Source organism: Microtus oregoni, unplaced genomic scaffold, assembly GCF_018167655.1.
Source record: "Microtus oregoni isolate MIOR12 unplaced genomic scaffold, Mior012 000008F_ref0000371, whole genome shotgun sequence".
NCBI classification, from domain to species: domain Eukaryota; kingdom Metazoa; phylum Chordata; class Mammalia; order Rodentia; family Cricetidae; genus Microtus; species Microtus oregoni.
Genome location: NW_024543067.1, coordinates 54658902 through 54671272, shown reverse-complemented (window position 1 = coordinate 54671272; position 12371 = coordinate 54658902). Strand labels below are relative to the sequence as shown.

General features: G+C 37.3%; 1 pseudogene; it reads left to right on the top strand.

The window, feature by feature from the left end:
- Positions 1-6772: 6772 nt before the first annotated feature.
- On the top strand, positions 6773-7720 carry LOC121451398 (annotated as a pseudogene).
- Positions 7721-12371: the final 4651 nt, after the last annotated feature.

Here is a 12371-nt window from a genome sequence, read left to right as displayed (position 1 = left end):
TTGTTTTGGCTGTATTCATCAATTGCCATATAATTCAAATGTAATTTTCTAAGTTGTTTAGCTTAAGTAATTGGAATAAAAATGTATAATTCTGAAAGTATATAGGACTGTATTAGTTTGTATGTAAGCAAAAGACAGGTTCTGTCATATTTCTACCCACAAGGTGTTTACACTGTCTTAAACTAGAGTGTCGATGATAAATAGGATCCAATGACAATGCATTTATGGTTTCTGTGCCACATTCTTTACACTATTGTTTCTGCTTTTCACTATATGCCTCAGTTTTAACACAGCCCTGCTTCAGATCCTGAGGTAGGGAAAAGGTATTGGTGCAATGAAATGACTACCAGATGTGTTTCTCACAAGTAGCCACCCTGAAATATTTCAAGATGTTTTTGTTAATGCTTTAAAAACAAGTATGTTTTTTTCATACTAACAAACATGTTTCTCACCCTCCAACTTTAACCTAGGCAAGAACAAGTATGTCAAATATTTCCCTTTACATCAAAACATCTATTAAAGTGAAAACAATGGTTACCATTTTGTCTGCTTTGCTAAATATCAAGCCAGGTACATCCAAACCTTACAAAGCTAGAAAGTGATAAACATAGGTATACATTTTCACAAACAACAGTATTGCTCAGAATTTACCAAAGCATATTGACAGAAATATGGGTGAAGTACCATAAGTTGTTTGCACACAGTTAGCTTGCACTTCCTCAACTGCCCACTAACTTTATTGCCCCATCCTGTCAGCACTGAATCAGAACAGTTTCCAATCTGGAGTGACAGTTGTTGTTTCATGAGGAGAAGCTTCAATTCCTGAAGATTTTTAGGGGAAATGTATGAGAAAACAATGGGTTTTCCAGGAATGATCACATCTGTTCCATGCATGACTGACAAAGTTATACTATAAACTGCCAAGCCAAGCGTATCATCATTATGAGAGAGAAGAGAAGCCTCTTGGTTCCAGCAGTATTATGTGCTGACCTGAAGTCCAGGGTTCCAATGAGTTTGCCTTACAGAGAAGCATTGGACAAATACTCTTCTACTGATCTGAAACTAGGTACCCCAGCTCTTCACACCTACAGTTCTATAATTATTTGTTCTTCATGTAGAGATATTCTGTCTTTCTTTCCTACAACTCTAAGTTTGATAGTATTTCATTGTAGCATCTATTTGTATCATTTATTGCCATGGGAAAAGGTAAAGTTGGAAAATTGTTTCCTGAGTAATGATGAGTGCCATTCATAAAATCAATTATCAGTTGTGAATGAAAAAAGGGTACAACCGAGAAGACCTCTAACTAATGAATGTTTTTCTTCTTGTTTACTCAATTAGGTCTTTTGCTATTTGAAAGAAAAAATTGAAATTTTACTACAAAAGTCTTTGCCTTTGCTTTATCCAAATAGATATTAGAAAAAGTTTTATACTTGTGGCAATGGCCTATCGAGTCTTTTGACATTTCCTCTTTCATGGTGACTGTAGATATATGTCAAGTTGACAGCTAAAGCTAACTATGACAGTCTTAACAAAATGTGTTCACTGCTTTGTTCTTTTGTCTTTTAGGAAATGATATTTAGATCAACAAGAAATCTTACATTAAATTGCATAAGAGGCTAGAGATAATGGGCCAAGCCTTGATTTAATTAATATAATTTCTGTGTAGTTATTTCGGGGCTAAGCTAGCTGGGCAGCTGGAACAAACAAGCAGCCCCTCCTTGCAGCAATTGGTGCCCCATGTTGGGTGCCATTTTTTGTCTGGGTTTCTGTGCTGCTAGTTTTCTGCAATTGTTAAGTCCCAAAGAAATCACACACAGAAGTCTACATTAGTTATAAACTGATTGGCCCATTAGCTCAGGCTTCTTATTAACTCTTACTACTTATATTAGCCCATTATTCTTGTCTATGCTAGCCACGTGACTGGCACCTTATTCAGAGAGGCAGTCACATCTTGGTTCTTCTGTGGCTGGGTCAGGACTGCAGACTAGAACTTTCTTCTCAGAATACTCCTGTTCTCGTTTACCTGCCTCTACTTCCTGTTTGGTTGTCCTGCCTATACTTCCTGCATGACTACTGGCCAACCAGCATTTATTTAAAATATAATTGACAGAAAATAGATCATTGTCCCACAGCACATGGACATCACAGAAGATGGAGCAGAAAGCTTATAAGAGACATAATATCAGGAAGTGCATTGTAAAATAGATTTTTGTAAAAATGATAGCATAATCAAGACCAACACAAAATCAAATGAATAGACTGTTTCATGAAAAGGGATAAATTTTATAGAGTTTCACAAATACACTGAAAACTATAAGCTATTAAAACTGCAGGGAGGATAATTAACCTCTTACAGAGATAAGACCCTTTGCTAGTTTTTCAAGGTAGAGTGGTCTGCCCTGAAACAATAGACATAGAAATAAAGTAGACTCATCAGATTATATATATATATATATATATATATATATATATATATATATATATACATATGTATGTATATCTGTACCTATTGGAATGACGTCACTTGAATAGCACTGAGGGAAGCAAGGGAATGGTGAAGGTGATTGTAACACCATTTGCGTGAAAGTATTTTAAAAACAATATATCACTAAATGCAACTTTTCAACAAATGACTTAACATGTGAAATATATTTTGTATCACACACACATATTTTCACAGTTCTTAATCATTTTCATCAGAAAAAGGCTTCTCAGGTTTCCTCCTGAATAAGAAATCCTTCAAGACACTACACATTAAGTTCGGTGTGCACACCTTTTGTAATTTTTACATCAGTTCAGCCTAGTGAGTTCCCTAGAACTACGGCCTACTTTTTCTCTTTTTTCTCTTCTTAGTAACTACATTTAGCAATTCCTGTAGTGTAGGTATAACAATTTCCTTAAATTTAGAATTTGGACAATATTATTAAAACACCTGGAGCTCTAATGCTACCTTTCTCATTCCTGTTTAAATCCTCAGTCTATACAGAAGGAGGGAAAACTACTTGTCAAGGTTGTGTGCACACCACAGGGGAAATACAATTACTTATAGTTTGCTTTCCCGAGAGTTGAGGAGTAGGATCAGATTCTATTGGGAACTTATTAATCATAATTTCTCCTGATAGCTATTAGTCTCTCTATCCAGCAAAGAAAAACTGTCACATATACCAGGTTCTGTAAAGCAACAAGTGACTTTGTGGGTCATCCTCATCAGAGACCAAGCAAGATTGGTCCCTCAGTAAAAGTTATTTTAGGCATCGTTCAATCCCTCAAAGTCAGTTTCCTTTCAGAAGAGTGGAGATGAAAAATGCAGACCTCCAAGTTTTCTGGGAAGGAGGGTAGGTCTGAAATTCAGGCCTTATCTTTATAAGTTCATGATCTCCTGATCTATACAGAGATGCACATAAGCATATATGTGTTTTACACATGTGCATTTTAGGAACAGGCTTTTTGATGAGCAGGCTTTCTTGGCCTCCCATATCTACTGCTAGGTAAAACATCAGTGCTTGTTTATTTCTTTCACCTGTAGCAGTAGAAAGGTTGGCCACAGTCCTTTTGAATGACTGTTCATTGGAAGATTCATTAAGCCATTTTCAATAGAATATGTTGCTTTTCAGAAGTGCCGCAAGCAAGGCATGATATAAAACACTGTACTCAATTTACAACTTTGTGAGGAAAAGATTCTGGCGTACTAAGTTACAATTATAAAAGCTGTATGTATTTGTACATGTAAGTGAAAGGAGTATATTTCTGGGTACACAGAGCATTGTATTCTGCTTCACAATATTAAACATCTTCAGAACTGCAATTATGATATAGGATTTTTGGATAAGATTTTACAAAAAGATTCTAAATTATTTGTATTAAAATTGAGGAATGTCCACATTTCCTCTTTTGTAATCAGGTTATAAAATATATGTCAGAATAAAAGAAAATAAGAGTTCTTTGTTAACTAGCAATGCCAATCATTTTATAACAAAAGAAGCAGACTGAACTATATTTGAGATATGGGAAAATATGGACTACATAAAAAATTAAAATATGAAACTGCACTATAACATGTATTATATATGAGTGATAGATAACTATGCTTAGAAAAAAAAACAAAACACAACCAATAATAAAAGCCTTCAAAAATGTATTTGTAGTTGAATAAAAGATATTTCTGAGAAAAATCCCATAAAGCACATTCTAAAGAATTACTAGTATTTATAGAGTTCTAGTGATACAAGTATTTAATGTACATTTCACATAGTACAGATAACAGTGACTCTGCTCTTAAGAAGTTTGGGGAGGTTTACAACACATCTTGAAAATAACAATGAGTCAAGTATTTAGATATTAATGTTGTGTGCTATATGTGTTTGTGCTATGTTAGTCATCCCATCATTTATACTATTCTTCATTTGATAGGATTTTATTGACACTCGTTAGAAACTAACTGTTTCTTAGATATTAAAACTATGAATTTTTATTTTCTATAACCAATTTTATTCATTATCAAATGCAAATAAAAGTTGTGTCCATTTTTGGAAGAATCATATATCTGATTAGGATTATCAATTTAGGGTAGAATTTATTTTTCCTTTTTTTTATTAAAATAATGTTTCGATCCCTGAGGAATTTCACATCATGCAACCCAATCCCATTCATTTTCTAATCCTTCCGTGTCTGCCCTCCACCCCGGTAGCTTCCACCCTTCAAGATGAATAAACAAATAAATAAAAATTTTAAAAAAATAGAAACAACAAAATAATAAACAAATAAACAAGCAAACAAACAAATAAAACTCACTTTGCTTCTCTGAATTTTCCACATTTCCATAATGTATACATTTGTTATAGCAACTTCAGGAACTGAAATGTATCAAACAGTATACACCCTTTTCTCAAACATCTTTGCTTGTAAATGTTCATTGAATTGAGCTATTTTTCTCTTAAACCATCTGGCTTCTGGTAAACATTCAATACAGGACCCTCACTAACCCTCTCTCAGATAATCTGTTCTTGCTACAAGTCATGGAAAACCTTAGGCTATGATTCTTTATGTCTCGTCACTTCACATATTCCAGGGGTTCACAGATGGGGTTGATGATTGGGAAGATCAACTCAAAGGCCTGGATGTGGGATTTGATGGTGGCTGAGTTTGTAATTTCAGGACTCTAATGGGACTACCAGCTCAGCCAAGTGCCAAGGCCACCTCTCCTATGTTGGGCCAGGTCTCCAACTACAAAGTGAGAGGTGAAGCCAGATCTAAGGTGCAAAGTCTGTCAAGGGGTATAGTCCTCCCAAGGCCATTGATAATCAGGGTCAGCTCTTCCAGTCCCATGCCACTGGGTACAGCTCATTCATAAACAATTAGATAGCTTTCCCATTGAGGTAGTCTGCAATAAGGAGAGTGAGCTCTCTGTTGTCTAGGCCACCAGAGCCAGTTTTCCCATGGACTCTGGTGGTAACATGGACTTTGACATTATCATAGACCTTGATATAGGTTAATGGACCTAGATATGGCTCTTAACCACAGCCTGAACCCAGATATCACCATCGCCTTTGGTAGCATCTCAGACTACTAAGTTTAGTATGGCTCTAGGAGGTAGCAGCATGGTCCACCACAGGCATCCCAATGTCCCTAAGTGGCAATATGGTCCGTGGACATCAACACAGAGCCAAGCTGCAGTAAGGCCAAGGATATAGATACTGTATTTGGCAGCAACACAATGCTGGACATGTTATGGACCCAAATACCTTGTTCCTCGTTGCCCTGCTTCTTCTTGTCCACTTCACCACAGGGTGCACAAACCACTGCACTTTCTCCTTTTCTCCCATTTTTCTATCTCATATTGTTCATTGGAGTGGCACCACCCTGTGGCTGTCTTTTACCTGCAAGTTCCCAAAGCACCAGATCCTGTGACCTGGGGTTAATTTCCTAACTGAGTTTTCCCAATCCATACAGATACTACATGTAAATTCTACAAACTATGTAATTATTAAAAGTAAACAATATAGAGCATAAGAAATACTTTATGTCAAACTCTTTTTTTTGTAAATTACAAATGTAAATATTTTCTCAGGTTCTATCATTACAATCATAAAGTCCATTTTATTTGGACCAACAAGAGTCACCAGTTTATCTGGTGGAAAACAGGGCATAACTTTGAGCTATTGTGTTCATTTCCTAAATATAGAAGTCTATCATTCATTGAAAATCTAAAAAAGATAAAATTGGTATTCTTAGAAAAGCAGTAATATTCCTATCTTCAAGAGTCAGTGGGACAGTGCGGAAAAAATTGGTACATAATTTTAGTTTGGGATTGTAATGTTAAAAATGAGTCAACATAAAAATCACTACTTTGTACATGGGTTAGTCCTATATTAAGAAGTCATAGAAAACATTTGCAAATATTCTCTACTGTAGGTCAATACAACATTTAGTCACTATTCATGGTGCTAATATATTTTAATATCTGAAGGAAAGAGAATTCAAAGATAATCTTTCTTGTGATATAGAAAAACAGCTAATTTGGTGTTTTAAAGATTTCTCTTATCTATCTTGATTCTAAGACCTGTTTTTCTGTGTTATACATTTGATCATGGGTCATTGATTGAACCACATAAAGGGTATAAAAGATCCTACAGTATGTTACCTAAGCTAAGGAAGGATGAAATAATGATCTCCACATGATTTCTAAGCACACATGTGCATACATGCACACCAACAGCTACCCACTCTGTGAACTTTCTCTCTTTAAATTTCTGACAGGAAAGGGGATGCTTGAAATCTTTCAGTGGTAACTCTCTTTATCCTGGCTGGGCTCTCCAAATAGCCAGTTCTGCAGCTGCCCCTCTTCCTCCTCTTCTTAGGAATCTACATCATTACAGTGGTGGGAAATGTGGGCATGATCACACTGATTGGGCTCACTTCTCATCTGAAAAATCCTATGTACTATTTCCTAAGCAATCTGTCCCTCATTGACCTTTGCTATTCCACTGTAATTACCCCCAAAATGCTGGAAAATTTTGTGAAAGGGAAGAACATCATCTCCTACCCTGAATGCATGACTGAGCTCTAATTTTTCTCTCTCTCTCTCTCTTTTTTTTTTTTTTTTGCCATTTCGGAGTGTCACATGCTGGCTGCAATGGCATATGACCGCTATGTTGCCATCTGTAATCCTTTACTTTACAATGTCATCATGTCTCATCATCTCTGCTTCTGGCTCACAATGGGAGTTTATACTTTGGGTTTTATTGGGTCATCAGTTCACACAGGTTTCATGTTGAGACTCATTTTGTGCAAGACCAATGTGATTAACCACTACTTTTGTGATCTCTTTCCACTCTTGGAACTATCTTGCTCCAGCACATACATCAACGAATTATTGGTTCATTTCCTAAGTGCAATAAATATCCTCACTCCTACCTTGACCATCTTTACTTCATATATATTTATCATTGTCAGCATCCTACGCATTCGTTCAACTGAAGGCAGGACCAAAGCCTTCAGTACATGCAGCTCCCACATCTCTGCTGTCGCTGTCTTCTTTGGTTCTGCTACATTCGTGTACTTACAGCCATCATCAGTCAGCTCCATGAACCAAGGGAAAGTGTCACCTGTGTTTTATACTACTGTTGTTCCCATGCTGAACCCATTGATCTACAGCCTGAGAAATAAGGATGTCAAGTCAGCTCTTAAGAAAATTCTTGATAGAAGTGTACATTCATGAAATGATTAGAGATTTTATTGTAAATTGATATAGGCCATTGAATATCTTAGACATGTCTTTGCTTAAGTTTATTTTTTAAGGTTTGAAAATATCTACCGCACTTTTGTATATTATAGATCTCCAGAATTTACTTTGTTCTTTTTTTTTAATTTTTTTTATTGAGAAAAGGAGAAAAAAAACATAAACAAAAAAACAAGTTTCCACCTCCTCCCAGCCTCCCATTTCCCTTCCCCTCCTCCCACCCTTCTCCCCCTCATCCCACCCTTCACCCCCTCCCCCCACTCCTCTCCCCCTCCCTCTCCAGTCCACAGAGCAGTCCAGGTTCGCTGACCTGTAGTAAGTCCTAGGTCCTCCCCCCTCCGTCCATATCTAGGAAGGTGAACATCCAAACTGGCTAGGCTCCCACAAAGCTAGCACATTAAGTAGGATCAAAACCCCGTGCCATTGTCCTTGGCTTCTCATCAGCCCTCATTGTTCGGCATGTTCAGAGAGTCCGGTTTTATCCCATGCTTTTTCAGTCACAGTCCAGCTGGCCTTGGTGAGCTCCCAGTATTTCAGCTCCACTGTCTCAGTGGGTGGGTGCATCTCTCGTGATCCCGACTTCTTTGCTCATGTTCTCCCTCCTTCTGCTCCTCAATGGGACTTTGGGAGCTCAGTCCAGGGCTCCAGTGTGGGTCTCTATCTTTATCTCTATCCATCACCAGATGAAGGTTCTATGGTGAAATGCAAGATATTCGTCAGTATTGCTATAGGATAGGGTCATTTCAGGTTCCCTATCCTCAGCTGCCCAAGGAACTAACTGGGAACCTCATCTTGGGCACTTGGGAGCCCCTCTAGGGTCAAGTCTCTTGCCCACCTTAAAGTGGTTCCCTTAACTAAGAATTGTGGTCCCATGCTCCCCTATCCACCCTTCCTTTATCCCAATCCTTCTGTTTCCCCAAGTCCCCCCTCCTTCCCTTCTACCTTTTCTCTCCCCATCTCCCCTTACCCCCATCCCACCCCACCCCCAAGATCCCAATTTTCTCCCCGGCAATTTGGTCTACTTCCCTTAGCCAAGAGGATAACTATATGTTTTTCCTTGGGTTCACCTTCTTACTTAGCTTCTTTAGGTTCACCTATTGTAGACTCCGTGACCCTTATTTAAGACTAGAAACCAATTATGAGCGAGTACATCCCATGTTCATCTTTTGGTGTCTGGGTTACCTCACTCAGGATAGTGTTTTCTATTTCCATCCATTTGCATGCAAAATTCGAGAAGTCATTGTTTTTTTACCACAGCATAGTACTCTAGTGTGTATATATTCCATACTTTCTTCATCCATTCTTCCATTGAAGGGCATCTAGGTTGTTTCCAGGTTCTGGCTATTACAAATAATACTGCTATGAACATAGTTGAACAAATGCTTTTGTCATATGATAGAGCATCTCTTGGGTATATTCCCAGGAGTGGTATTGCTGGGTCCAGGAGTAGGTTGATCGTGAATTTCCTGAGAAACCGAAACACTGACTTCCACAGTGGTTGCACAAGATTGCATTCCCACCAGCAATGCATGAGGGTACCCCTTCCTCCACAGCCTCTCCAGCAAAGGTTTTCCTTGGTGTTTTTGACTTTAGCCATTCTGACAGGTGTAAGATGATATCTCAAAGTTGTTTTGATTTGCATTTCCCTGATTGCTAAGGAAGTTGAGCATGACCTTAAGTGTCTTTTGGCCATTTGAACTTCTTCTGTTGAGAATTCTCTTTTCAGTTCAGTGCCCCATTTTTTAATTGGGTTAATTAGCATTTTAAAGTCTAGTTTCTTGAGTTCTCTATATATTTTGGAGATCAGACCTTTGTCTGTTGCGGGGTTGGTGAAGATCTTCTCCCAGTCAGTGGGTTGCCTGTTTGTCTTAGCGACACTGTCTTTGCTTTACAGAAGCTTCTCAGTCTCAGGAGGTCCCATTTATTCAATGATGCCCTTAATGTCTGTGCTGCTGGTGTTATACATAGGAAGTGGTCTCCTGTGCCCATGTGTTGTAGAGTACTTCCCACTTTCTCTTCTATCAGGTTCAGTGTGTTCAGACTGATATTGAGGCCTTTAATCCATTTGGATTTGAGTTTTGTACATGGTGATTGATATGGATCTATTTTCATTCTTCTACAGATTGACATCCAGTTTTGCCAGCACAATTTGTTGATGATGCTCTCTTTTTTCCATTGTATACTTTTAGCTCCTATATTTAAAATCAGGTGTTCATAGGTTTGTGGGTTAAAGTCAGGGTCTTCTCTTTGATTCCATTGGTTGACTTCTCTGTTTTAATGCTATACCAAGGTGTTTTCAAAACTGTAGCTCTGTAATAGAGTTTGAAGTCAGGGATGGTAATGCCTCTAGATGAGCCTTTATTGTATAAGATTGTTTTGGCTATCCTGGGTCTTTTGTTTTTCCATATAAAGTTGATTATTTTCTTCTCCAGATCTGTGAAGAATTTTGATGGGTTTTTGATGGGGATTGCATTGAATCTATAGATTGCTTTTGTTAGAATTGCCATTTTTACTGTGTTGATCCTACCAATCCAAGAGCAAGGGAGATCCTTCCATTTTCTGGTGTCCTCTTCAATTTCTTTCTTCAAAGACTTAAAGTTCTTGTCAAATAGATCTTTCACTTCCTTGGTCAGAGTTACCCCCAAGATATTTTATGCTATTTGTGGCTATTGTGAAAGGTGATGCTTCTCTGATTTCCTTCTCTGCTTCCTTATCCTTAGTTTATAGGAAGGCAACTGATTTTTGGAGTTGATCTTGTATCTTGCCACATTACCAAAGGTGTTTATCAGCTGTAGGAGTAAGAGACAACATGCTCAAACCTATGGGACACGATGAAAGCAGTTCTAACTGGAAAGTTCATAGCACTACATGCCCACTTAAAGAAAACGGAGAAAGCATCCATTGGGGACTTAACAGCATACCTGAAAGCTCTAGAAAAAAAAAAAAGGAAGCACATGCGCCCAGGAGGAGTTGAGAACTGGAAATAATCAAACTGAGGGCTGACATCAACAAAATAGAAACACAGAAAACAGTCCAAACAATGAAACAAAAAGTCGGTTCTTGGAGAAAATCAACAAGATTGACAAACCTCTATCCAAACTAATTAAATGACAGAGAGAGAACATGTAAATAAATAAGATAAGAAATGAAAAGGGGGACATAACCACAGACACAGAGAAAATTCAGAGAATCATTAGATCTTACCACAAAAGCCTGTACGCCACAAAACTGGAAAATGAAAAAGAAATGGACATACTTTTAGATAAGTACCATATACCAAAGCTAAACCAAGACTAGGTGAACGGTCTAAATAGACCTGTTAGTCGCAAAGAACTAGAAACTGTTATCAAAAATCTCCCTTCCAAAAAGAGCCCAGGACCAGATGGTTTCAATGCAGAATTCTACCAGAACTTCCAAGAAGAGATAATACCTATAGTCCTTAGTGTATTTCACAATATAGAAACAGAAGAGTCATTGCGAAATTCCTTTTATGAAGCTACAGTTACCCTGAAACAAAACCACACAAAGATTCAAACAAGAAAGAGAATTACAGGCCTATCTCACTCATGAAAATCGACTCAAAAATTCTCAATAAAATACTGGCAAACCAAATCCAAGAACACATTAGAAAAATTATCCTTTATGATCAAGTAGGCTTCATCCCAAAGATGAAGGGCTGGTTCAACATACGCAAATCTATCAATCTAATCCACCATATAAATAAACTGTAATATAAAAAGCATATGATCATTTCATTAGATGCTGAAAAAGCACTCGACAAAATTCAACACCCCTTTATGATAAAGGTCTTGGAGAGATTAGGGATACAAGGGTCATACCTAAATATAATAAAAGCTATTTACAGCAAGCCGACAGCTAACATTAAATTAAACGGAAAGAAATTCAAAGCCATCCCACTAAAGTCAGGAACACGACAAGGATGTCCACTCTCTCCATACCTCTTCAATATATTGCTCGATGTTCTAGCAATAGCAATAAGACAACATAAGGGGATCATGGGGATTTGTATTGGAAAGGAAGAAGTTAAGCTTTCATTATTTGCAGATGATATGATAGTATACATAAGCGACCCCAAGATAATGAGATTTTCATCCAAATGGATGGGTTTGGAAAGCAGCATATTAAGTGTTGTCCATCTTACTTGCTCTCTCTCACTTGCACATCGAAATCATAGTTACAGAAATGTGTTTATTTTGTGCCTATGAGTACCAGCATAGCCATTGTTTTTCTCTGGTAAAAAATATTTTGTTTAAAAAGAAGCTCCAAAAGTTAATCATTAATCATAACCTCATTATTATTAAAGTATATTGAAACATTGTAAAGATAAAATGATGTAAGTCTAGAAACAGTCTTCAGTGGCTGAGGATGTGATATGGTGATTTGGTTGACACACTTGTCAACCTAACAGTCATTGAAAGATAAAAGAGGAAAAGATTTTGAATAATGTAAAAAAAAATCAAGGATTTATACATGGTAAGAAAATGAAACATTTTCTTCAGGGTAACAACTGTATTATTTTAAACTCTCTAGTTTCAATATGAGTAAGATATAACTGGATCAGAGTATGTCCTGGCTTGTTCAAACCTGTTCATCATAACATGGCATGACA